We start from the raw sequence: 25,166 nt of genomic DNA on the forward strand, positions 1-25,166 counted from the left end.
TAGAACAGTGTGTGTGTGTGTGTGTGTGTGTGTGTGTGTGTGTGTGTCTGTGTATTCCTGTTGTGGAAGCCACAGAAGCAAGTTAATTTGAGACTGTTGAAGGTAAGAAATTATACATATCTGGAACTCCCCTTAGTGCTATGTTAAGGTCATAAAATGGCTGTGGGGCTTTGAAAGACTTCACTAAGTGTTAAAGACTATAATTTCAGGAGATTATTTACAAATGTTATTTTCAAAATTATTGTAAGGAGCAAATGAAAGTTCCAAAATGTATCATTGATTCCCCCTCCCCAAAAAATAAAAATAGGTTGCTTTTAACAATCTGACTTGACAAGTTCAAATGTAAGCCAAAGAACATCTCCCGGAAAAGGCAGCTTAAAAAATTATATGTGGGTGGCCATTATTAAAAGATCCAGGAACCCTGTAAGCATTAGAAGATTGACACTTCCAGTGGAAAGTTGAGAGAAAATTCAGCAGAACTTATAAGAGCTTGCCGTTTTAAAACGTCCTTCTCCTTTGAGGTAAAACCACAGATTCTTACCACTTTCATGTCATCTGGTGCCACAGTTTAAGATCTGACTGAACACTCTTTTGTTGGATATAATTTTAAACCACATATATAGTTGTTACCTTTTTTCTTCTTCACTTCTTCAGATTCCTCTATTTTTTGAGTTGTTTTGTTTCAGATTTTTTTTAAAAAAGCATAAGCACAGTTGTCTTTTCTATCTTTTTCTCTCTCATTATTCTCTCAATACTCACCTCTTTCATCATTGTTCTCATTAACATATGTTTTTCCTCCTTCAAATTTTACTATTTGATCCAGTATGTTCCTATTTTTCTCTTTTAAAAAGTTGCTTTCTTCTTATCTTTAATACTTGCTATTATGGTATCAGAGGTAGCTAAAACAAGTCTAAAATGGCAAGGATTCAACCACTGAATATACTGTAGAGTTATGGTAATTAGAAAATATATTTAATTGGCTATGATTGGCATATAATTGTAATATTATAATTATGTAATATTATTTTGTGTGGCAATCAAGTCAGATATGCAATGGATTCTATGAGATAATGGAGTGAATCTACACAATTATTGAAAGAACAAAAAGAATCTTCTACAAATATAGTTGCTTTCTAGAGAGTTACAGTCTTGGGTTTACATTTACCTATTCCTGGTTTCCAGATTCTTTGCTCAGATCCCAATATCTTCTCCTAGCTCTATTAACATTTCTTAGCCTTCTGAATCTTTTTATGGGGTGTCAACCTCACGTCGTCACGGTGGCGTCACAAGACTTATTAGGACTTTTCTCCCCTTCGGTAAACTGGACGTGGGTGTGGCCAGGATGTGGCGCATCTGGCCCATGGGCCGGGAGTTTCACAACCTTGGGCTAGTGGATAGGTCAAAAAGACATTTTCATATATTCCAGTTTTATATACTTGTGATGACCTGGAGTGTAACACAAATGTAACAAAATCCAAAACATAAATAAATGTCCTTTAATGCCTACAACTTGGCCCCACTGTTCAATAATTCTCAGTTGGAGATAAAACATACTCAAAAATAGTCTTCAAAAGAAAGCAATACAGTCTGAACTTAATGAGCAGATAGAGGTGAAATAAAAAACCAAACAAACTACAATGACGAAATTTCCACAATCGAACAGGATTCAAGGAGATAACAAGGCAGTCAAGGAGATAACAAGGGAGTCTGTTGGAAGGACACCAACCAAGGTAACTTTAGCCCAAGATAAAACATGCTTTGCTTCTGGCAACGCTGTGTTGTAATCGTCTCTCTTATATACTAGTCTCCCCAGCTGCAACCAATGAGGAGGATCATGGATGCCTCCTCTCTCGCAAGCCAAGTTGTTGCCTTCTCCATTCCTCCCTGCATCCTAGGATGCAGAGGGGATGAGCCTGGTTCTTCCTCTGACTGCCCAGCCAGCCTCTGTCCTTCCTCAGCCTCCTCCACAACCTCCAGAGCCACACCTCCACTCCCTGTCTGTTGTTCCTTCTCCTCCTCAGAGTCTGGCTCTACCAAGGGCATGACAATACTGTAGTACCTGTTATTCATGTCTCTTCTCTCATGAAACCCAGTTAAAGCTTCTCTGAGATTTAGGTTAGTAAAAATGCAGGCCTTCTGCAAACCTTCTAAAAGGGTTAGAACCTAATGGTTAAATTTTTTTTTCAAAAAACGCTGCATGTAAGAAATTTCTTGACAAAAGTAGTTGTAGCATTCGGTGGCTATGCCAAGGAGTAAATATAATATTTCTGCTAATTATCATTAGGAATCTTGGGATACTGGCACATGGTATAAACCTGATCCCCAGAAACATAATACAGTTGCAGAATCTGAAGAAATGGGGAGCAAAATTGACAACTCTTCTGTACTAAAAGGGTCACCATAATCAAAGTATTTGGCAAGTTGAATAGGATAAAATTCCTACTTATTTATAAAACCTAAGTTAGGGGCCTTGCCAGTTTGGTATGCCATAAAGTCAAATATATGGTTTTGAAGCCTACCCAGCCTAGTGTTAGAGGCAACTGCAGGGAAGAAGCCAGATAAAGTTACAGAACTTCTTGATAATCACATAGTGAATAGAAGAATAGTCATAAATAGGCCCAGACCAGAAAATCCTGCCTTCCAGTGGTTTACATCACAACCAGGAGTACTATAAGTTGAATGGGCAATGCATATTTTTGTGAAATGGAAAAGTTGATGAAGTTGGCATCAGAATTTACTAGAATGTGAAGATTTATTTCAGAGCCAATCAGAATGTAAAGAACAACAGAAAGGACCAAAGGTCACAGCTTAGCACAACCTCCCAAAATCCTTGTATCTATTTATAAAATGCCACCCTTTCCTGCAAATATGGCACATAACTGTTACCTCAGACAGGGAGGTTTTAGCTGGGCAGTCCTGTGCAAAACGCCCTAAACCTGAAAATGTAAACACAGACCATGTAGAGTGATTGCTGCTTCTGGCTACTGACAGTAGAGCTTGTTGACTCCTAACTTCATGGCATTGACCTCTGATTAATGATGAGTAGAAGAGAAATAGAATAGAAGGGGGGGTATTTTCTTCTCATCTGTACTCTGTCTTAATTCCTCCTATAGTCATGCAAAGCCAGATTAATGCTTCCAAGTTTTCTAGGGTGCCCTGTGAAATTAGCTCATCTTAGTCATAAAGATAGGCCCAGACCAGAAAATCCTGCCTTCCAGTGGTTTACATCACAACCAGGAGTACTATAAGTTGAATGGGCAATGCATATTTTTGTGAAATAGAAAAGTTGATGAGGGAGGCTCTTTTTAAATTAGTTGACTGATTTATTCCAATCCAAATCCTGAGCAAGCAACTGAAACTCAATCACGCTGTAACTCATACTTTATTTCTACCCTGTTGTATGTATCAGATTTCATCCATATCACTGTCATCCATATGGGCTATACAGTTAGTATAATTTCTGTGTCCAGGATGTTCCACTGCAGAGGAGGTTTTGTCTATTTTGTAAATTCTTCAGGCAAAAGACTAATTATAAAACCTACAAGTGGGAAATTATTCTGATCTCAAGAAGATATATAATTTGTACTGAGTGAAATTGTTTTGTGCCACATTAGTTCCATTCCTATTAGGATGTCACAGCCAGAAAGAAAGTACTTGGAAGCATCAGCCAAGCCCCACACGTTGGTAATATTGGGATCTACAGGAGTTTAGTTTTCCCTCTGTACTATTTAAGATATGCATGAAACTGATGAATTAAGATCTTTTTGAGCATGTAGAATAAGATACCAACAATAAAATGGCACTCACATCTATTTTCCTTATGAGAAATGCTAACTATGAGAAATTCCTCATGAGAAATGCTAGGTTAAGATATATCTGCATGAAGATGGGCTGGGTTCTCAGCAAGCCAAGATTCTGCTGAACCTCCGTGGCTTACACAGATTTAGCAGTATTTTTAAATGTTCTATTCCTGTTCTTTATTATATACTTTAAAAGAATATAAGGATAAGTCCGAATAGCTAAGTCTTCCAAAGTTGTCTGCATTTTGAAGGCCAAGCCGATTGTTCTTTGCTGCGCTTGATATCACTATCTGGAGCATGACAAACCTAAGTAGATTCTAGCAGTCATCTTTAGCCAGAAAATTATTACTGTTATCAAATTTTCTTATCCATTTCTGGATTTGTCGTACATCCAGAATTTGATTTTTAGAGTCCACGTTTTAACATTTTCCCTAATTTATAATATTAGTAGAACATCACAAAGCTAGTATATTCTATTCATCTTTAGAAAATTATAATGTTATTAAACTTATCCATTTCTGGATTTTTACATCAGAATTTGATTTTAGAGTCCACGTTTTAACATTTTCCCTAATTTATAATATTAGTAGAACACATCATTTACTACTTATAGTTTCTCTTAATGATTTGGATAGTGTAAACCAAGTGTTTTAGTTTAAGGCAAGATATTTGTTACATTTTAATTCTATCCTTCCATCAAGATGCCCAAAGCAGAATCCATATATGAATATATAGTATTCCACTCATTACTGGCTTCCAGTCTGCTTAGCTTCAGAAGGAATTATTTCAGATAGCTGCCATACATCAATGCTTATTTGACTGGGATTCAATTAATATATGTTCATATTCAGTATAAGAAGATAAACAATTATGCTCCTTGCAGCTATCTTCATCATGGTGACCTCTTCGGAAGTATTGAATTACGGTTCCAGGAAATTTCAGCCAATATGGCCAACAATTAAGCTGGCAAGGATTCCTGGAAGATGTAATCCAACCTTTCTGGAAGGCACTATTCATCTGTTTTTATGAGGCAAAATCCTGCTATTTATCTAGGATTAGAATATAAATATGATCTATAATTAAATACAGGGGAAAAAAACCTCTGAAGTTGCAATACAGAATCTGCATGCACATACAAGTTGTTTCATTCACAGACAAGAATTCGGGAACATGGAAAGGATCATGTCATATATAAAATAGCCATGCAGGTATATCATTGAATTCATGGAACATTTTGAATTCATACAACTGTGTGATCCTGGATAGAACTGGTTAGCATATCTTGGGGAGGAAATCCACAATTAAATGAAAACTGGAAGAGAGAACATTCTAAAAACATGCAAACATTTAGAGGATAATGTCACCTAAAAAGAAATTTCCAGAGAACTGAAAAATCTAAAGCTAACTTTTCAGTTCCTAGGGATATGCAAGGGCTAACCCATGTCACAAATTCCTAACCCAGTTTTTCTAATCTCATATATGAGAAGGAGAGATCTGTTTACATGGCTGTTGAAACTTGCTCTGTAACTTTGGAGCTAAAGCCAGGAAGACAGAGTAATGACCTTGAATGGGTAATTAGTATCTATTAAAATAGTATACAAACTAGGGCGTCGTCAAGGTGCTAGCATCTGGTTTAGCCACCTGGAGCAATTTGGCTTCAAAACAAAGAATTCAAGATGGATGGTGCCTCTGCAAAGTATTTTTTTTTATAAATTATTGAGTGAGGAACTATCAAAGGAGAGACCAAACACTGCTTCATATTCTATGCCATCAAATTTGAAGCAAAGAAGGTGATTGTTTCTTATTTTTGATTCACTTAAATGAAGAGGGGGAAGCCTTCTGTTAGAAATATAATTTCAGGATACCTAGAAGGAGGAGGTTTGCCTAGGAGGTATTCGCTTCAGTGAATAATCTTCTATTTTCTTTTTATACTTTAATGGGAACATAAAGACTCTGAAATTAAGTGTGATTCGCTGTGTGAATATTTATAAAATGGAGCCAGGGGTGTAGAGGGGAGAGGAATCTTGGTTTTTCCTTGCTGGACATAGAAGAAACAATCTTATTTGGCTTTCTTCTTCAAATTGGGAATGAACAGTAGTGCTGTATTCTTACGTAGAGAAGATCAGATAATTTCTTTTTTTGAGGGAACCATTTAGCATCTATCTCATAGGTGATAATTGCAGCATTCTGAGAGGATTAGCATTCATGGCAAAAACTCTCTTATGTTGTTAGATCTGGAAGAACACCCAGAATTCATTTTTTAGAAGAAAACTACTGTTTGGACAACTATTGGAATCACTGGAACAAATTTGTTCTAACATTCCCCTTCTCTAAGTTGTCCCTTACATGAGAATCTCCATACATGAGAATCTCCCTTCTCAAAATTGTCCCTTTACTCAAAGGAGAAGACAGATGATCTTTCCTAAACTAGGAGTGCAGTTTCCTCTACTTTAGCCACGCAGGATCAGAGGTACAAAGAATAACACAGCTGTTGCAGTATGTGTTTTTCTGAGCTGTTCCACTATTAAATCAAGTAAATGAAGTGGCCAAGTTGATTTATATTCCTGGAAGGAGATAAAATAGCAGTTCCCAGGGCCAAACCACAGGTTATACACACATCTTATCCCCTGGAACACCAGGCTATCAGATGGATGTAAGGACGTATTTACCCTTGTTCTATTCAGGTTCTCATCAAGTTAGTTTTTCTCCCTTTTGATTTTCATGTGCATGTTTATCAGCCTTTGTAGGCAAGATTTTGTTTGGCCTAGAATCAAAGTACTTCTTTTATTAGAACAATCCAGCAATTATTGCACCCATATCTAAGGCTACCTGATCTGGACTGCAGAAATCTAGATGATCAGTAAATAGCAGCAAGAAAATAAAGAAAACTCTTACCATTTTGCTGCCATTCAGTCTGTCATCTGGATCTTTGCCAAGCAGTGAGCCAACTCCCTTCTTCCAGGCTAAGGATAATCCTGAAAAAGAGCGGATTTCTAAAGCGGATTTCTTTATTAGTTAGCAAAGATAAATGCCACATTTTCTCTTTGATTCTACCAATTTGCATTGCATGTACTGGTTTATAATCCATGAACTTTCTTTGCCATAATCATTTTACTGTCTTTGAAACATCGCATGGCTATTCATTCATTTCTATGCAATTATCTTATTTGATGCAAGAATAAATATAATTATTACTCTGAAAATGAACATGTCCAGAAGATGGGTGCAGATATATTTTTCATGTGCACCAGAGATCACCTTGACAACAAATGAATCCACAATTTATGGAATCATGAAGGTCATGCCTAAAGCTAAAGTTGATTTCACTGAGTTTAACATAATATCTTAATTTAACTTATAGCATATCATTGAAATATACCTACTATATCTGGATTTAATGGCTGCTCTATTCAGCCTAACTTAAAACTACATTTAGGTGGCCACACTGGAGTCTCTAGGAATAAACCAAAGACTTTGAGAAATTACATGAGGCCTGGATATCCTTGCAGAGAACATTGCATCTTCAAGAATGTGAAAGTGGTCAATTGGTTAAGAGATACAGAAGATTCTAGAGAACAATCAAGCAGCAAAATAGGAAATACAGGTCTTGTATATGCTTTCAGTGTCTCATAAGTCTGAGATACGTTCTGGGAAAAGATGTAGCAATTTAAAGTTCAAAGCTATGTTAAGTTTGACTAACAAATCTAGGCTACAACAATCTTCATGACCTAGAGGTTAACAAAGAGATACCATATGGAAAACTCTTTCCTATCATTGTGTGACTGTCCTGATTTTTGCAGCCAAGAGATGGTAGTGAGGCAGTCTAGCATTTTCAGACTGTTTATAAGAGCCTAAAAATATTTTTTGGACTTGTCTGGTTTTTATACACTGTAAATGTGAATAATTGTAACATCTCTCTAATGAAAACGTATTTTATTCATGTGTGAATGTTCTCATTACCTTTAAAGATGTCTAATAAGCATTTAAAGATATTTGATCCCTTGACCCCAATTATATCCTGTTGCCAGTGGTAGTGTTATAATTACATTAGTTTGAGCCTTTCTTCTTAGGGCTTAAAGTGTGCTCCTATTCAGTTTATATGAATTTATTCCTCTCTTCTTGAAAAGAACAAACAATTATCTTAACCCCCAACCTCACCCCAACTTGCATTCTCTAATTTTGCTTTGACTCTGTCTTGTGTTAAGTGAAGGAGAATTAACTGAGTCTACTCAGAAGATACATGGATATTCCAAACCAGGTTTCTTTAACAATTGAAATTGTTCAGATTTTCTCTTACTCATCCAACTGCTTTTCTCAGGTTTAGAATTTGTCATGCTGATATATAGGAAGGAGGCAGACAAGAAAATGTTTAATGATTGGCACTATTATTCATAAAAGTTTTATTTATTTGGCCAAGAAAATTACAGCTACCATCTGTGTTTCCACAGTCACTATTGAGGTAAAGATCATAAATCCTAAATCATCCTTCTAAATTGGATAACTATCATATGATGAAAACAGGAGCCCACAGCTTTAATATCAATTAGACAATTACAATTGCAAGAATTGTATAGAATTAAAGTAGCATGAGTCAGTGACCTGCTATTTTGTATGTAAATGCCTCTGAATTCTTCTGACATCATCTACCTACATAAAGTCAATTGTTACATATATTGGCAGATATATGCAAATCATTTATGGACCTGGTAACATAAACCTAGTTTGCATCTGAATAGGAATGCTTTTTAGAGGAAGTTCTTTTGTGTAGGCACTTCAGCCCACATTCTGACCACCTAATTGAACATTACTGTCTTAAAATAATGGCAAGAATTGGATCAGAGCAGATGGCTTCAGTTAATAGCAATTACCTTTAGATAATTGTATACACGCAATCAATTTGCCTTTTGGGGAAGTTTCTCCAATTAATTTAAATGCCTCATGCAATCTGTACATATGGGGGGGGGGGAAACATATACGCTGCCTTATTTATTCATCCACCTTACAATCCTTTAATTCATTTGAAAGGGGTTCCGTTGCATCTGCTCATTGCTGGTTATGATAAATTCAATCAGTAGGCTCTGCTACTTTGAGATACTAATTTAGGAATGTACCTGAAACAAGAGGCCTAAATCATGCATGATTTTCATACTTATTTTGAAACTGAGATTATAAGATCCCATGTGGGTGACTGTGGCAATTTTCTTTCTATGATTCAACATAGTACACAATAAATAATAACTGAGGAATGAGAATGCCAAAGAGCCAAATTGTCTGATGGAGGGGCTGTTCCTGGTACTACTGAAAGCACAATCAAAACCTAATCATTATTGGTATGGTGGTTCTAGACTATATTTGATTATCTAAGAATATGTCCAAAGAAACTGAGTTATGTGTATATCAGAGTTAAACTCAATTTTCACATGCATTGAACTTCCTGTAATTCAAGCATGCACTACCTGCATTACGTGTGCCATGTAACTCCAGTTGCAAATGGGAGTTTATAGTTAACCTCATTATCTAATTCCCTAGGCAGTTCCCACTTAAATATTCAAAAATTCAGAAAACCTCAATGGTTTCTCCCTTCTTTACAGCTAATGAAGAGCCTCAAATTCTCTTAGAACCTCCTGTAGATCTTGTTCTCCTATGCAGAAATTAGCTTGAGGCATCTGTTGTCAGCTTCGAGAAACTGTTGTAACTCCAAACAACTGTCTATCAATTATGGTAAAACAAGGGTGGGGATGTCGGTAGAAAGTTATTTTCTCTGATGAATTTATAATTATGCAGTTCAACAGGTCTAGTCCTACTTATAGGAAGGTGATAATCTCTGCACGTGGCACTTAGAAACATGTTGTGGAGGGTTGTCAGAATAAAAATCAAATATTTTATCAAAAGATTTTTAAACTAGGCAGAATGAAAGGTATCACTCACACCCTTAATATCATTCCCATTCATAAAACTTGACAAACTAACATGTATTCTAAACATTTAAATGAGACTATACTTTGAGGAATGCAAATTTAGAACAATGAAAAAAAATTGAAGTATTTAGTGTCTAGAAGAGAATTTTCACTTTGTACATGCTAAAATAGTTGTACTGCCATTATTTCTATAATTTGAATAACTGAATAAAAACTTAAAACCCTGACAGATACATAATTTCTCAAACTTTCTCATAAAGAATACTCTAAGCCAGGGGTGGGATTCAACCGGTGTTACAACCAGTTTGGTATTTATGTTTAGCGTGCATGCGTGCCAGACGCATGCTGCGCACACATGTATTACACTGAAAGCTGTGCCTCCCGGACAGCTGATATGTGCTGTGCACAGGTGTGCAGCATTTGAAAAAGCACTTTTTTTACTGCTTTTTCAACCTCAGTTGTGCCGCGCAAAGCAGCTGAGGTTGAAAAAGTAGGAAATAAAGGTCAGGTAAGAGCCTAGGCGGGTGGGTGGGCCAAACAGCAGCAGACACAGAACCGGTTCTGCTGCTCCTCAGAGCTACTGGTTCTATAGAACCGGGCAGAACCGGTAGGATCCCACCCCTGCTCTAAGCAGCCTACACAGAACTATGTTTATAATATATTGTAGTGGTTATTTATATTATGGGGTGGCACAATGGCTCAGCAGTTAAGACTCTGAGTTGTTGGCTGGAAAACAGGAAGTCTAGGTTCGAGAACTGAGTGCCAGGTGACAGGGTGAGTTCCCATCCTCACCCCAGCTCCTGCCAACCTAGCAGTTTGAAAGCATGCACATGTGAGTAGATAAATAAGTACCACTTTGGTGGGAAGGTAACAGTACTCGGTAATGCCATGCTGGCCACATGAACACGGAAATGTCTTTGGACAGCCCGATTAATGGCCTTGAAATGGAAATGAGCATCAATCCATATAGTCAGCAAGAACTAGCGGAATAAAATCCACAGGGACTTCTTTTTATTTATCATTATATATTGTCTTCCGAAGAATGCTTAGCATATTCTTGTTGGTTAAGAATAATTCAAGTTTAACCCCAAAGCCTAAGACTTGACCATATAATATAATATCATCATATTATGTATATAGTTGCAAGCAAATCTATTTTTTATAATCAGAATAATTCTACTTTTTCCCATCCTTTTGACAGATCTAATGTTATAATATCTAATGCTCCAATAACTATTGGAAAATTTTGCCAGTTTATCCTACCCTCTCTATGTTTGATTATTAAGGCCCTATCCAATATCTTCTTTTAGTCTACTCTAGTGTTATTTGGCATTGCCACTTCTATATATAAAATTGTTTTTTTTTTCACCCACTGATGTGCATATGGAACATTTTTTCAGTGCTAAGGTCAAATCAATACAATGCTCTCCCAACTCACATACAGCTTGAGTCAGGCTTCCCTGGGCCTCTCCTATATCCAAGCAGCCACACTCTACTCTTTATCTGAGACTGCTTCCCACTTAACAACCTGTGCACTTTGGGGTTAGACTGACACCCAAGAGTAGCTGGATTGCCACTGATGCAGTCACATGGCATTGCACTTTCCAACAAAATGCTCATGTTAATCCTGATCCCAATTGCCATTATAACTCTATTGTTGTTGTTGTTGTTGTTGTTGTTGTTACAACCATTAACATCTCTTAATGTGGGGGAGAGTTAGAGCTGAGCATTTAGTGCCTGGATGCCCTTGCTGATATCATATGGAGTTTGCAGCCAATATTTTTTTCTTGCACCCTAGGAGAGAAACATCTGCCACTACCTAGGATTGAACTCATAATCTTCCAAAGGGGAGGCGAGAGTCAAGTTTCCATCCATGTAAAATACAAATGTTTTAAATTTAATTTCAACCTCTGGGCCATGTTGGCTGGGAATCCAAGTTTTCACTTGGATATATAGAGACTGCTACAGTTTTTGGAGGAGGCTGACATGATCTTGGGCCACAATAGGTCCCCACTTTTATTCAGAAAAAGCAGAGACCCATCTCATAATGGTTCAGTTTCCTATGTTGATTTCTAAGGCTTTGCATGGAAGTTGGAACCTGCTATAGAATCTTTCAAGTTATAACTTTACAGCAGTGCTAAAGGCATATTATTTACCAGAGTATTGAAGTGGTTATGAAAAACTTTCGGAGAATATCGCCAGGCAACCTTTTTAATGTAATTATCTTGCTTTAATTGCAGAGTTTTTTTTGGGGGGGGGGGGTGAAGGGAGGGGAGGCATCTAAACATTATCAGTGTATCCTTCCAACTCTCCTTTATTTACTTATCTCTTATAATGCTCATTTTTCTTTCCACAAATGATTGTGAAGAGTAAAAGGAATAGCTGAAAGTTGGCTGTGTTCACGTATAACATTAAGACAGAATATAATACAAAGATGGGGTACTGAACAAACCAGGAGAAAGTAAGCTGTCACATTTATGAAATACCTTCAGTATTTTAATGCTGGATTCTGGGTGTTGAATTTCCATATAAGCAGATATAGATTTAGGTATAAAGGCAAACCATAATCTATTTTTAAATGGAAATTACTACTTCTATACAGGGCTTTTTTTTTTTTTTAAAGCATAGCATTTCTGGGGATCATCTTCTCTCTCAGCATAGTTCCCTATCACTGGCTGGATGGTGATTCACTATTGAGAATAATCCGCTGCTTATTTGGCAACAATTAGTTTTCAATTTTAATGTAAAAAAATCCTGGAGCTTGAAGATTCTTTGTGTGCAATTGAATATTCATGAGAGTGGGAAACCCATTTGAGCCACGACTAGTAAGGCAATTTTTCTAACTATAACAGAAAAGTGATTTATTTACAGAAAACCCATAGGAATAGTTAAGGCCTAGCTCTTACTTATCTAGCAAAGAGCATGGGAATGTGTGCCTGGGAAGAAATGCAGAATCTCAAATAACCAAATCATTAGGCAGTAATAGGCAAAGAAAGGGCATAGAGTCAGCTCTTAACTCTCTACACATTATTGCCCCCTTATGTCAGTAGGCATGAAGTGCTGAGGAGTCAGTGTCATTGAATTAGCACCTGCAATGCAAATAATATTAGTCAATAACATTAACTGAAATTTTAATCTTGAACCTATTGCATGTTCTAAATCCATTTTTATGTACTATCTACTTTGACATTTGTAGTGATCAGTATTTTAGAACGTGTTCAGACTGCCCTGTAATTTATATTTCATACTATGTTGCTTGTGCATCACATTAGGTCTTTTTCACAGTTGCTAATACTTTGGCTATTTGTTCTGTAATTAGATTTTTATTTGGTGCCCATTAAAGCTATCAATGCAGACAGATTATTTTCCAATTTCCTAAGGAACAGTCTTGATCTGGCTAAAGAGAATTCGTGTATCTATGGTATCCTTTGGTCACGTTATTTGGGGAAAACCTTTGGAAACACACAAGAGCAACACTTCTTGTTGCTTGTCTTACAAAATTGCAGTTGCGAATGAGATGTCAATTTCTCAGTCAATATGATCTGTATAAAACAGTAGGGTATTTCAGTTTTCAAATATTATTTCATTTGGATATAGAAATAGTTGTCCAGGGAAAGGAAATAGATTCAGCATGATACGACATACTGAATCAGAAAATATATTTAAGCAGAGTGTTTCATTCAAATGGATGGGTTTGGTGTTTTTTTTAAAAAAGTCCTACCTAACTTGTTTCTGAATTTGACTTCCCATCAATGAATTGCACTGATTTAACAACCTCATAAAATGAGTTAAGCCTCAAAAGAACTGAATCACAAAAGTCAAAGAAAAAGTTCATTCTAACAATTTGGCTGGTGACCAAAAATTTCTGCATTCTTTTTTAAAAGACCAGTCAGAGGCATCTGACACAGTTATAGTCCTGTTTGTTGCTTAACACTATACCTGAAAAAGACAATTTACTAGAGAGCTGGAGGAAGATCTCCAGTATGATACTCATATTATAGGCCATCAATAATTCATCCAACTACATTTTCCAGCAATGTATTTCTGTACACATGAAGCTCTTAACACATCTGGTTTGATATTTCTGTTTGGCTGTTATTTTTTTCACTACCATATGCTGTCTTAGCCCAGACCACATGAAATGCTGGAATTATACAACAGACAAAAAACTATATAAGAAAGTATTTTTTTTTAATATATTTAAACATCTATCCCATAATTCACCTTATTTAAATTCTGCCAAATTAAGAATTAAACATTCTTAAACATTCACATTGGCAAGGAAAAATGACCTGCAGCATTATGGAATCATTGCATAATTCCTTTGTATGAACAATAATCATAAGATTACAAATGTAACAAAGTCATTAATGCTCCATAAGCAGTTATAAATTAGCTACTTGAATAGCTGATTTCAAATCCTGCTTTGCCATAAAACTTTGGATTTTTCTTTAAGAAAACACTAAATCTAGTTTGAAAATGCACAGGCTCATACCATTGTGCTGTTGCTGTAGAACTAAAATCCTTTATTTTTTAAATTAAAACAAGAAGAAATTATTCTCATCTGCAAATCTGGTTTTAAAGGTAGTTAACAACTTCTGTTTAAGGCAGCCAATCCAACAACTTTGATTATAAATGAGAGAATATGTAAAAAGGAGGTAATAAACCTTCATAAATTGGATTTTAATTTCAAGAGTAGTTACAAATTAAACTATAGTTTAATGCTAAATTTTTCACTTTTAGGCCATACTAAATTAATGTTTGATAAGAGCTGTCCATCCTCCTTGTCATGCTTTAGAAAACAAAGCTGTGACATAAAAATATATTAAATGAGAAGAGACATGAAGGCAATTAGAGCCATATATGCCAATCTACTGAAAAATATTGTACCAGTAAGTCATTTAATTTAATCCTCAAACAATCACTAGTAAATCTCTATTGAGTTTTCTTCTTAATGCCTTAGTTAACAAGCCATGAAGTTGTGTTCAACCAAGCAAAAAGGTGAACAAGAGAAAGACAGGAGGCCACCTCATACAATTGCTTTATAATCAGAGTTACACACAGGCCCACACCTATAGGGTGAGGATATTCCAGCCTCATAACTACAACCACAAGCTTATAAATCAGCTTGATGTGAACAATAGTCAAGTCCTTTGAGCAATAGCTATGAATGGACATAAAGATATACTCCTTAATGCAGTTGAAATCATTGGCACTTCTGTGTAAGTCATGCTTTTCTTTCCAATTACTACAGATAATCCTGAACTTACAAGAGTTCATTTAGTTGCCGAAAAAGGTGACTTATGACAGTTTTTCATAGTTATGACCTTTGCAGCATTCCCCATGATCATGTGATCAAAATTCAGATGCTTGGCAACTGGTTCATATACAAGACTGTTGCCTCCCAAGGACGTGATCACTTTTTGTGACCTTCTGACAAGCAAAGTCAATGGGGAAGCCAAGTTCACCCAACAACCAGGTTCCTAACTTATCAACTGCCATGATTCACTTAACAACTTGGCAAGAAAGGTCGTAAAATGGGGCAAAACTCACTTAACAAAAATCTTAACAACAGAAATGTTGGGCTCAATTGTGGTCATAAGTCGAGGACTAACTGTACTAGATTTTCATATTATTGTAATTATATGGCCTTTATCCATTATTTGAGAAGGAAAAAATAAACTGCAAATTATATTCATTCTCTCCCTTAAAAAAACTTAACTTCCTTAAACAGGAAGTTTTACTAACAGTAAACATTTTACTGTTCTGAAAAGAACAAGAAACTCAAAGGAAATTTAAAAAATCGGGAAAGAATTAGAATTGTAATATATGAACATATAATACACCAGTGGTAAGTTGAGAAAAGACAAAGAGAGATGATACGAGATGATATAAGATGCATTCATTTGCAAAGAGATTATACATGAAACAGCTCTGCTGGTTAGCTTTGCATCTGGTGATGTACAGAGTAGAAGAGCTGTAGGCATCAGGACATATGTAGAGTACTATACATTTGGGCAAATTCACAAATTTATTTATTTATTTATTTGATTTATATTGCTGCCTATTCGCCCATGGCGAATACCTCAAATTGGGGGAAAGATTGGCCACTGAACACCTTATGAAAAATTGGTCTTCCTACCATTGAGTAACAACTTCCCACCAATATGCAAGGCAGGGAAACGTCTCAGCTTCAGTATCTGATGTCCTATTATCGGATGTTCTGAAGACAAATCTCTGCATTTCCATTATTTACAATGTTGTCCTCTAAGGAAGAACTTACAGAGAAAATAGAATGTAGCAAGAGAGTTATAGCAATATGGAAGTTCACCGTGGATTCTGTTGATAAGTATCTTGCTTTTCTTATCCCAGTGGACCAAGAAGGAAGTTTGGATAGCAACTATCTCTTATAAAACAATAATTCTGACTCACTTTTGACAATCACTAGGGGTTGTCATTGCCTCTTTTTTCCCCCCTCAACCAAAACAACCCATGTACTCACAATCACATATAATGTCTGACTTAATGCCTGCAATATTTCACACACTGATCAGATGATTATGCCCCATTGTGTAGTCATATAATTATTTCAAGAAGTTATGAAAAGAAGAAAATCTTCTGAAGGAAGGCATCCCCTTCTACTTTGATCACAATATTATGAAAGAAAGTGCGGGGGGGAAATCAAGCATCTCAGCCAGCTGGTACATTTTTAGAAGCAAACTAACATTCCCCCCCTTCTCTCCCCGCTCCCCCATTCATATAGTAATTGGACCTGAAAATATGCTTAATATTTTATTACAAATCTGGACATGAATTTACTGGAACAAAAAAATCACAAGTCCCAAAGTGGAAAGTAAAACAAATTGGATTTATACCCATTGCTAATTACTGGTAATTGCTGCCCTTTTTTGCAAGAGGAAAAAAACCAGAGCAATGGCTAAAAATCTCCTAATTATGCTTTGTTCTCCTCTCTCCATAAGACCACCCTTTGCATTTTGGTCACAAAAGCAGCTGTTGAAAAAATGCCAAAGGTGGAAGAAAAAATGAAGTCAGAAAGAAGAAGAGAAGGTTCATCCGACAGTGCAGTTTTACATGGAAAAATTTCAGCCAACGCCATTCATTGTTATCTCATGAAGGACCTGATGCTACCAGGCTTGAAATTTTGGACCTGGACAACCTAGAACTACGCTGCCTATGGTCTGATCTAAGCTTAGTAGACAAAATTGTCTGCTATGTCTTACTTGTCAATGACTACTTCAGCTTCAACTGTAATAATACACGAGCAAACAATAGATACAAACTCAAAGTAAACCGCTCCAAACTCGATTACAGAAAATACAACTTCAGCAACAGTGTGGTCAATGCCTGGAACTCACTACCTGACTCTGTTGTTACATCCTCAAACTCCCAAAACTTCAACTTTAAAGTGTCTATCATAGACCTCACTCAATTCCTAAGAGGTCTGTAAGGGGGCATGCATAAGCACACCCTGTGTTACTGTTCCCATTTATCCATTTATTCGTATTCATTTATTATGTATATACCTGTTTATACTTATATATTTATATGTTATGTTCATACTTGTTTTCTCATACATGCTTAACAAAACAAACAAACAAACAAACAAACATTTACAGCTTCTACAAAATATGATGAATTCTAATTTACATGGAGGAAAAATGTCAGAGACTTTGAAAGAGGCCAATATAGCACTGATGCTTTAAAGAGGGACAAGATTTGACTAACAAGGAATTTCAAAGCAAATATAAATTGATACTGTAATTTTATAACTGCTGTAATGGAAATCAAATGCTACTTCTTTATATTTTCTTTCCTTTTGCAGTTTTAGCTTTCCTTTTTTTTTCTTCTTTTGTTTGTTCTAAATATTTCTAATATTTATTAAAATCTTAACAAAGTTATTTGAAATTATTTGAATTTATACCATAGCAATTCTAATATATTAGAGCAATATATTTAACCTGCTAGTCACTTTTTTCTCTCATTAGCACATAAGAAAATACTTGTGCAGTTCTTTGTCCTTTTGAGAAATAAGACAAATGATAATAGAGATAATAATAGAGAAATAATTGTTCATGTACAATAGCCTTAGAAACCTAAAATTAAGGCTTAAAAATTAATGTTTTCTTTACACCAATAAAAATAGAATACATTCTCAGCAAGTATTACTACATCTGTTTGGTACAAGGCATTCATCAAATGCTTAGGAAATTTCAAGAGAGATTTTTCTCTGCTTACGTCAGGAAATTTCAGGGTTCTTGTCATATGAGAAAGTCTTAACATATCAATTAAATCTGAAATTCATTTCACATAATTGCAGAGAAGCAGATATGCAAGCTGAGCTTGTCCATTTCTTTATACACACTTCTTAAATGCAGCCTTAAATGAGGAGCTGTTTACAGCATCCATGATTCACACTTTGTGAGCTCCGACTCATGAAAGCTCATGTCCTTTAATAAACATGTTAGTTGGAAAAGGTGGTACCTTCTGACTTTTTGCCATCATGGACTACAATAGTCTACAATATTCACAGATGATCATTCTTTGTTCATTATTTGCTATAAGGCTATAAGATTAATTGGGTGCCACTGAATCAAATCCAACTCTTCATTAGTATGCAAATAAAATCATCTCAATCTGTTCCTGGACATAACCTGCATACTTTCCAGAAAAATAGAGTTGGAAGGGACCTTGGAGGTCTTCTAGTCCAACCCCTTGCTCAGGCAGGAAACCCTATACCATTTCAAACAAATGGTTGTCCAATCTCTTCTTAAAAACTTCCAGTGTTACAGCACTCACAACTTTTGGAGGTAAATCATTTCACTAATTATTCTAACTGTCAGGAACACATTTCCAGAGACATTCCAGTAATGTTTTTAATTTTGTCCATCCACTTGTCCATTGCTTCATGCTCAAACTTTCTTCAAACCTGATAAACATATTTTTTCCTAGACTTATCATCTGTTAGCATAACAATGCCCAAATATGTGCATTTCTGCTCGCTAATAATCAGCTCAGGAGAGAATACACTGTTTTTATTTCTTCCATAACTGTTTGATTGAGTCTGCTTAGAGACCATGATTCTCTCCTTGTAATCATTTTCCAAATGCAAAATTCATATTTATTTGTCTTCTTTCTCTCAATGTTCAATATTCACAGCCATATATTGCCTCTGGAAAAGCCCTTGCTTTAATTAGTCTGATCTTTCTGTCATAGAATGTCTTTATCCTTCATGGTCTTGTCTAAGACAGTTCCTTCACTATGAAGAACCCTTTTCCTTCTCCAGCACAGTATCCATCTATAACTAAGAATATACCACCTTTGCTACTTTACTGACAGCTACGACTTCAGTAAGTATGTTTGTTCACATTATCACTTTTAACATTATCTCAGATTAACATGAGTTCTGTTCATTATGAAAATTCTCAAACGAACAGGGGCTCGCCCCATTATTTCTAATAAATTTCATATTCTGGCATAATCCAGTCAGAGATTTTGCTAGGTGAAGGCTTTTATTGCTGGTATCTGTTGGGCAGAGTTGAGCTTCAGTATTTACTGACTGTGGCAGATTGGCAGATTTAGCAAAGCTTTTCTGGCAAATTATTGGCATCTTCAGAGGCAAAATGGCTGCAAAATCCTATTATTTACCCTGCAACACAACAAGAACCTCACCAAAAAGCAGGACCAACCATAAATCAGCTCCCAAAAATGGCATATTTTGTATGTTTAGCAAATGAGGTAGTCAGAGGGATCAGGAATGGAAGACAGGGCAGAGTTTAATTTCAGCACCTAATTGGGCGCTGGGAGGAGAGAAAGATCAAGAAGTCTATCCATCCTATCTTTCGTTCTGTTTTCTTTATTGGGAAAAAAAATGTGGATTTGTGAGGGAGGGAAGAGGTAAAGCGAGAGAAAAGGACAAACTTTGGGAAGTTTGTCCTTGAGCTCCCCCAAGGGGCTGGCTTCCCCAAAGCCTAGCAACTGTTAGGAAAGGCCTGCAGTCTTCCAACTGCCATCTGGTTGGAGCAGAGGCTTAGCCCACAATGGCAGGCCACAAATGTCACCAGTGAATGGATTGCTCATGTTTCAAAGCTTCTTGTGACCAAGCACCAAGAGCCGTGATGGCACAGTGGTTAGAATGCAATATTTCAGGCTAATTCTGCCGACTGCCAGGAGTTCGATCTTGCCCTGTCAAGGTTGACTCAGCCTTCCATCCTTCCAAAGTTGGTAAAATGAGGACCCAGATTGTTGGAGGCAACATGCTGACTCATGAAAATGGCTTAGAGGGGACTGTAAAGCACTGTGAAGTGGTATATAAGTCTAAGTGCTATTGCTATTGGCATTTAAAGGCCTGCTGGGCCCTAATCTAGCTGGGCTCTTCCCCCCCCCCCCTTCTGTACTGGCCTGTTTTTTGGATTCACAAAGCTTTTTGCTGTTTTTATGCCTCCTTTTTGGTCCCAGCTGGTTGGCAAGCCTCCCAGTGTGTGCCCCATATCTGGATCACCTCCATGCTTTGCTTAATGACTCATGACTACAGGGAGAGCATGGAGTGAGGCTCATAAAGTTAGACCTTCTAACTTAAGAACTGTCATGACTTGCTGACCCTAATGAGCAGGCTCCATTACGGTCATAGACTTATATACCGCCCTATAGTTCTTTTATAGCCCACTCTAAGCGGGTTATAGAGTCAGCTTATTGCCCCCCCCCCAATCTAGGCCCTCATTTTACTGACCTCGGAAGGATGGAAGGCTGAGTCAGCCTTGAGCTGGTCAGGAACAAACTGCTGGCAGGGAGGGAATGAAGAGTCAGCCTGCAATGCCTCATTCTAATCACTGTGCCACCACATCATCAGTAAAGGACTATTTGTATAAACACAGGGAGTTCATTAGATCTGCTCAGTTGCCTGTAGTCTCTGTAGTGGACCAATTTGCCTTTGAAGATGCCACAGTTGCTGGAAAAACATGAAGAAAACTGTTTTGTAGATCATGGTCACTAAACTCTGAAATCCAGCATTGGCAACCAAAAGGTTTTGCTGAAGTAAATATCTTTCTTAAACTGCCTTATTCTCTCCATTATCCATCTTATTCTAGCTATTTGAGCCATATAAAGTATATCCTTTTACTTTAAATAATGTCCATTCCTTTGACATTTCCCTTTTCATGCATAGTTCTATTTCTCATGGTACCATCTTAGGCAAAACTCTCAATTACAGCGAGTTCAGAATCTGCAGTCCTTCAACCTATCAAGGCCCTGTGGCATTTGATGTGCGGCCCCTGCTTCCTGACTCGGTTATCAGTGTAAGCCCTGCTGATTACCCCACCTGAATACTAATGGATGGCTAAACCACAGGTCTCCAACACCCTCCAACCCCCACAAGTAATTACAAGCCTTTGTGGTAATCCAGATAAATAACTTTGCCAAGTTGTAAACTAGAGAGCCAGAGTACAGTTTTTTTAAAAAACACAGCTTCTTCCAGGTGTATCCTTCCCTTCCCTTTTTGCCCATTCCATCTTAACCGCTGTGGTACCAGGTTGGTTTGTGCATCAGAGCAAAGGAATGGATGAGGAAAGCCCTAGCTACATACCTCTCATTTGAACTGTTGCTTCAAAGGTTTTAACACAAATCTCTGCGCTGAAACTACAGGTAGTCCTTGACATACAACAGTTTATTTAGTGACCTTTCAAAGTTACAACGGCACTGAAAAAACGTGACTTACAACCATTTTTCACAGTTATGACCTTTGCAGTACCCCCATGATCATGTGATCAAAATTCAGATGCTTGGCAACTGCTTCATGCTTATGACTGTTGCTGTGTCCCAAGGTCACATGATCCCCTTTTGCGACCTTCTCACAAGCAAAGTCAACGGGGAAGCCAGATTCACTTAACAACCATGTTACTAAATTATAAACTGCAGTGATTCACTTAGCAACAGTGGCAAAGAAGGTTGTAAAATGGGGCAAAACTCACTAAACAAATTTTCAGTTAACAACAGAAATGTTGGGCTCAACTGTGGTTGTAAGTTGAGGACTACCTGTAGTACTGGGCTGAAAAGTACCATTGTATCTTTTTAACCATCCATATTCAATGTGATGAAAAAGAAATTACTGTTAATATTTTTAGAAAGAAAGAAAGAAAGAAAGAAAGAAAGAAAGAAAGAAAGAAAGAAAGAAAGAAAGAAAGAAAGAAAGAAAGAAAGAAAGAAAGAAAGAAAGAAAGAAAGAAAGAAAGAAAGAAAGAAAGAAAGAAAGAAAAAGAAAGAAAGAAAGAAAGAAAGAAGAAAGGAAGGAAAGAAGAAAAAGAAGAAAGAGAGAGAGAGAGAGAAAGAAAGAGAGAGAGAGAGAGAGAAAGAAAGAAAGAAAGAAAGAAAGAAAGAAAGAAAGAAAGAAAGAAAGAAAGAAAGAAAGAAAGAAAGAAAGAAAGAAAGAAAGAAAGAAAGAAAGAAAGAAAGAAAGAAAGATTACGATATTTGCATGGTTGAAATGCAATAAGATCTTCATTGAGTGGTTGCTGAAAGCTTCCTGCCCTTTGTTGTACCATCAACCTCCTGCTCATCCGTAGCCCCCTTGGCTACCCCACAGTCCTTAGACATAGTCAAGGGAGAAACACTTCAAATCAAAAATCAAGAAAGCTAATAAGGCTGCTGAGTGTTGGGGAACCTGCAACTGCTGTAGTCTTCACCATTTCTTCATAGTGAAGTGAAACAATGGTAAAAAAAAAAGAATGACATACATTCTAAAACACTCCCAGAATGGTATATAGACAAATGGAAGGCTCTTTTTTCAGGGGAAAAAAAGTTAAACATTTTGGATACAAGAACCGAAAACAAAATGTTGGGTGAAGTCAATAGGCAAAATGACCAACGTCAAGATTCTTGAAAGAACATGCGTATTGCCTACATAGTGAAGAAAATAGACTGAAGAGACGGAGGAAAAAAATCAACCTGAAACAAGCAACTAGAAGTAAGAAGTTTCTCTGCTGTATTGACTGAATGAAGCTGGCCAAGATGGAAAAGAAAGGCTGGAATGTGGCTAGTTGGAATCCCCCATTCAGATGCCACTCTCCTCCAAGAGCACTTCTGTCTTCCCCAGTCCCTGTGTATCACCTGGCCAGGGTACAGCAAATCAAGGAAGTGTGTGTGTGTGTCTGTCTAATTTTTAAGCAATTGTGAGAGAAATTTTGTAAGTTATGTGAGACTCTCTGTATGTTGTATTCCTGTTAATATCCTGTTAATATTCCTGAGTATCTCATTGCTGTGTAAAATCTCAAAATCCAGATTTATCAGAATTTCTGGAAAATTGGAGAACAAGCTTTAGCACATGGTTTGTTTAAACCCGGCAATTTTACCTGTAAATTCCACAACTATGTTAGTTATGTAAATTATGGATATAAGAAAGCAATTATATGATCCCCTAACTCTCTGGAAAGCAGCAAAAGTAATCATTTTTATAATAAGTAGTTATATATCATCACATTTTTGAGACTTTGCTTTTATTTAGTCAGCTTCCTCTAAAGGTTGTTGACTTTTACAAAAACATCTTTCCAAGAATTTTTTTCCAAGATCCAGTATAAAATGTATTTTTTTAATGTAGCTCTTCTCCAAGCAAGCTGAAATAAACAGTGTAACACCTGGGATTCCAAATCAAAATAGTGTGTTGAGGTTTCTGTGTTGTTATTGTTGTTGTGTGTAATGTGTGTGTATGTGTGTTTGTAGCATAGCCAGGTGAGTACTGAAGGAATGAAGTGGGAAGTAGCACAGCTGCATATTTCCCTCTGCCTCTAGCACAGTCACCATGTCCAGGCAAGTACTGAGCAACCTTAATTAACTCTAATTAATAAAAACATATAAAGTTGCTCTAACCTGAATCTGGTCATCTAGTTTTTACAGTGACTCTTCTTATTATCTATGACTCTTTTAAGCAGCAGTAAGTCTTAGCAGTAGCACAGGAACCCCCAAGAAGCTGTGGAATAGCCTGTAATGTCTGGCTGTCATCTAACCATTACTGTTTCAACTTCAGTAACAGTGCCACAAGAGCCAGTTTGGTGCAGTAGTTATGGCATCCGGCTAGAAACCGGAAGACTGTAAGTTCTACTCTTGCCCTAGGCATAAAGGCAGCTGGGTGACCTTAGGCTGGTTGCTTTCTCTCAGCCCTAGGAAAGAGGTACAGAAACATTGAAATATGGAATCCTATGGCTGGAAGGGATCACAGAAGTATTCCAATCCAACTCTCTGCTCAAGGCAGGAATCTTGTACCATTCCAGTCAAATGGTTGTCCAGTCTATTTTTGAAAACCTCCAGTGATGGAGCACCCACAACCCCAGGATGCAAGGTATTCCATTAATTAATTGTTCTTATTGTCAGAAAATTTATCTTTACTTCTAGGTTGGACTTCTCTTTAATAAGCTTCCACCCATTACTTTGTGTCCTGCTTTCTGATGCTTTGGAAAATAAGTTAATCCCCTCTTTTCTGTGAAAGCCCCTCAAGTTATTATGTCCTCACAAATCCTTCTCTTTGATAGACATACCTAGCTCCCTCAACCCTTCGCCATACAATTTAGCCTCCAGATCTTTTATCATCTTTGTTGCTCTTTCCTACATAATTTCCAGGGTCTCAGTCTCCTTTTTTTTCATATCACGGCGACCAGAACTGGATACAATATTCCAGGTATAGTTTCACCAGCACAGTCTAAAGCAGTAGTATCACTTCTTATTTTGTTGATGCTATTCCTCTGTTGGTTTGGGCAAACCACTTCTGAAAAATCTTGCCAAGAAAACTGCATGGACTTGTCCAGGCAGTCTCTGAGAATCGGACACAATTGAATGGAAGGGGAGGAAACAGTGCTATGAATAAGATATTTTCCTAAGGAAACCACAGTCTTAACAATTCAGAGCCAAAATATATTGATATCTGCTATCTAGACAGAGATGAGCAAATGAGTGACATACATATGCTTTGGCTATAGCTCTTGTAGTCTTTTATCATTAGCCTTTTAAACTGGGATTCACAGAGATACTTAACCTTGCCTTCCTGAATATTTCCGTAAGTATTTTCATTCTTTTATTTCTTTTATATTTTAGATAATTTGACCACTGTTGTATTCGTGAGAAGACTTCACAGAATGCCTACTCTTTGGGACTTCTTTTTATCAGTGGTGTCAAATCTCTTGAAAGTTTGAGGATTTATCTGGACCCATATCATCTTTAAGGACAGAAGTAAATGCTAAACCATACAAAGGTAAAAGTAAAAAAATGCAAAAAAAAACAAAAAAAAACTTAAGGAGGAAAAAATGCACTATATTCAGATTTAAAATGTCAGCATACTCAGAAAGTGTAAACATGTATTTCATTTCATGTTATGATTACCTCCAGTTCAAACCCAGTGCAGGCTAACTTAGTAATCATCAAGGTCTAATCCCATTCTTTTTTATGTTTA

General features: G+C 36.8%; 1 long non-coding RNA gene across 1 annotated transcript in view; it reads left to right on the forward strand.

Annotated features, from left to right (window-relative positions):
- Positions 1-24,963, forward strand: part of LOC148133317 (uncharacterized) — a 55,939-nt gene extending 30,976 nt beyond the window's left edge. The window contains exon 4 of the long non-coding RNA XR_015747275.1: positions 24,812-24,963. This is a non-coding gene — a long non-coding RNA (uncharacterized LOC148133317). The remainder of the gene's footprint in view (positions 1-24,811) is intronic.
- The last annotated feature ends 203 nt before the right edge of the window (positions 24,964-25,166 follow it).

The sequence above is a fragment of the Notechis scutatus genome, chromosome 1, assembly GCF_049901735.1.
Source record: "Notechis scutatus isolate UNSWTSFEM ecotype Mainland chromosome 1, rNotScu1.2, whole genome shotgun sequence".
NCBI lineage: Eukaryota > Metazoa > Chordata > Lepidosauria > Squamata > Elapidae > Notechis > Notechis scutatus.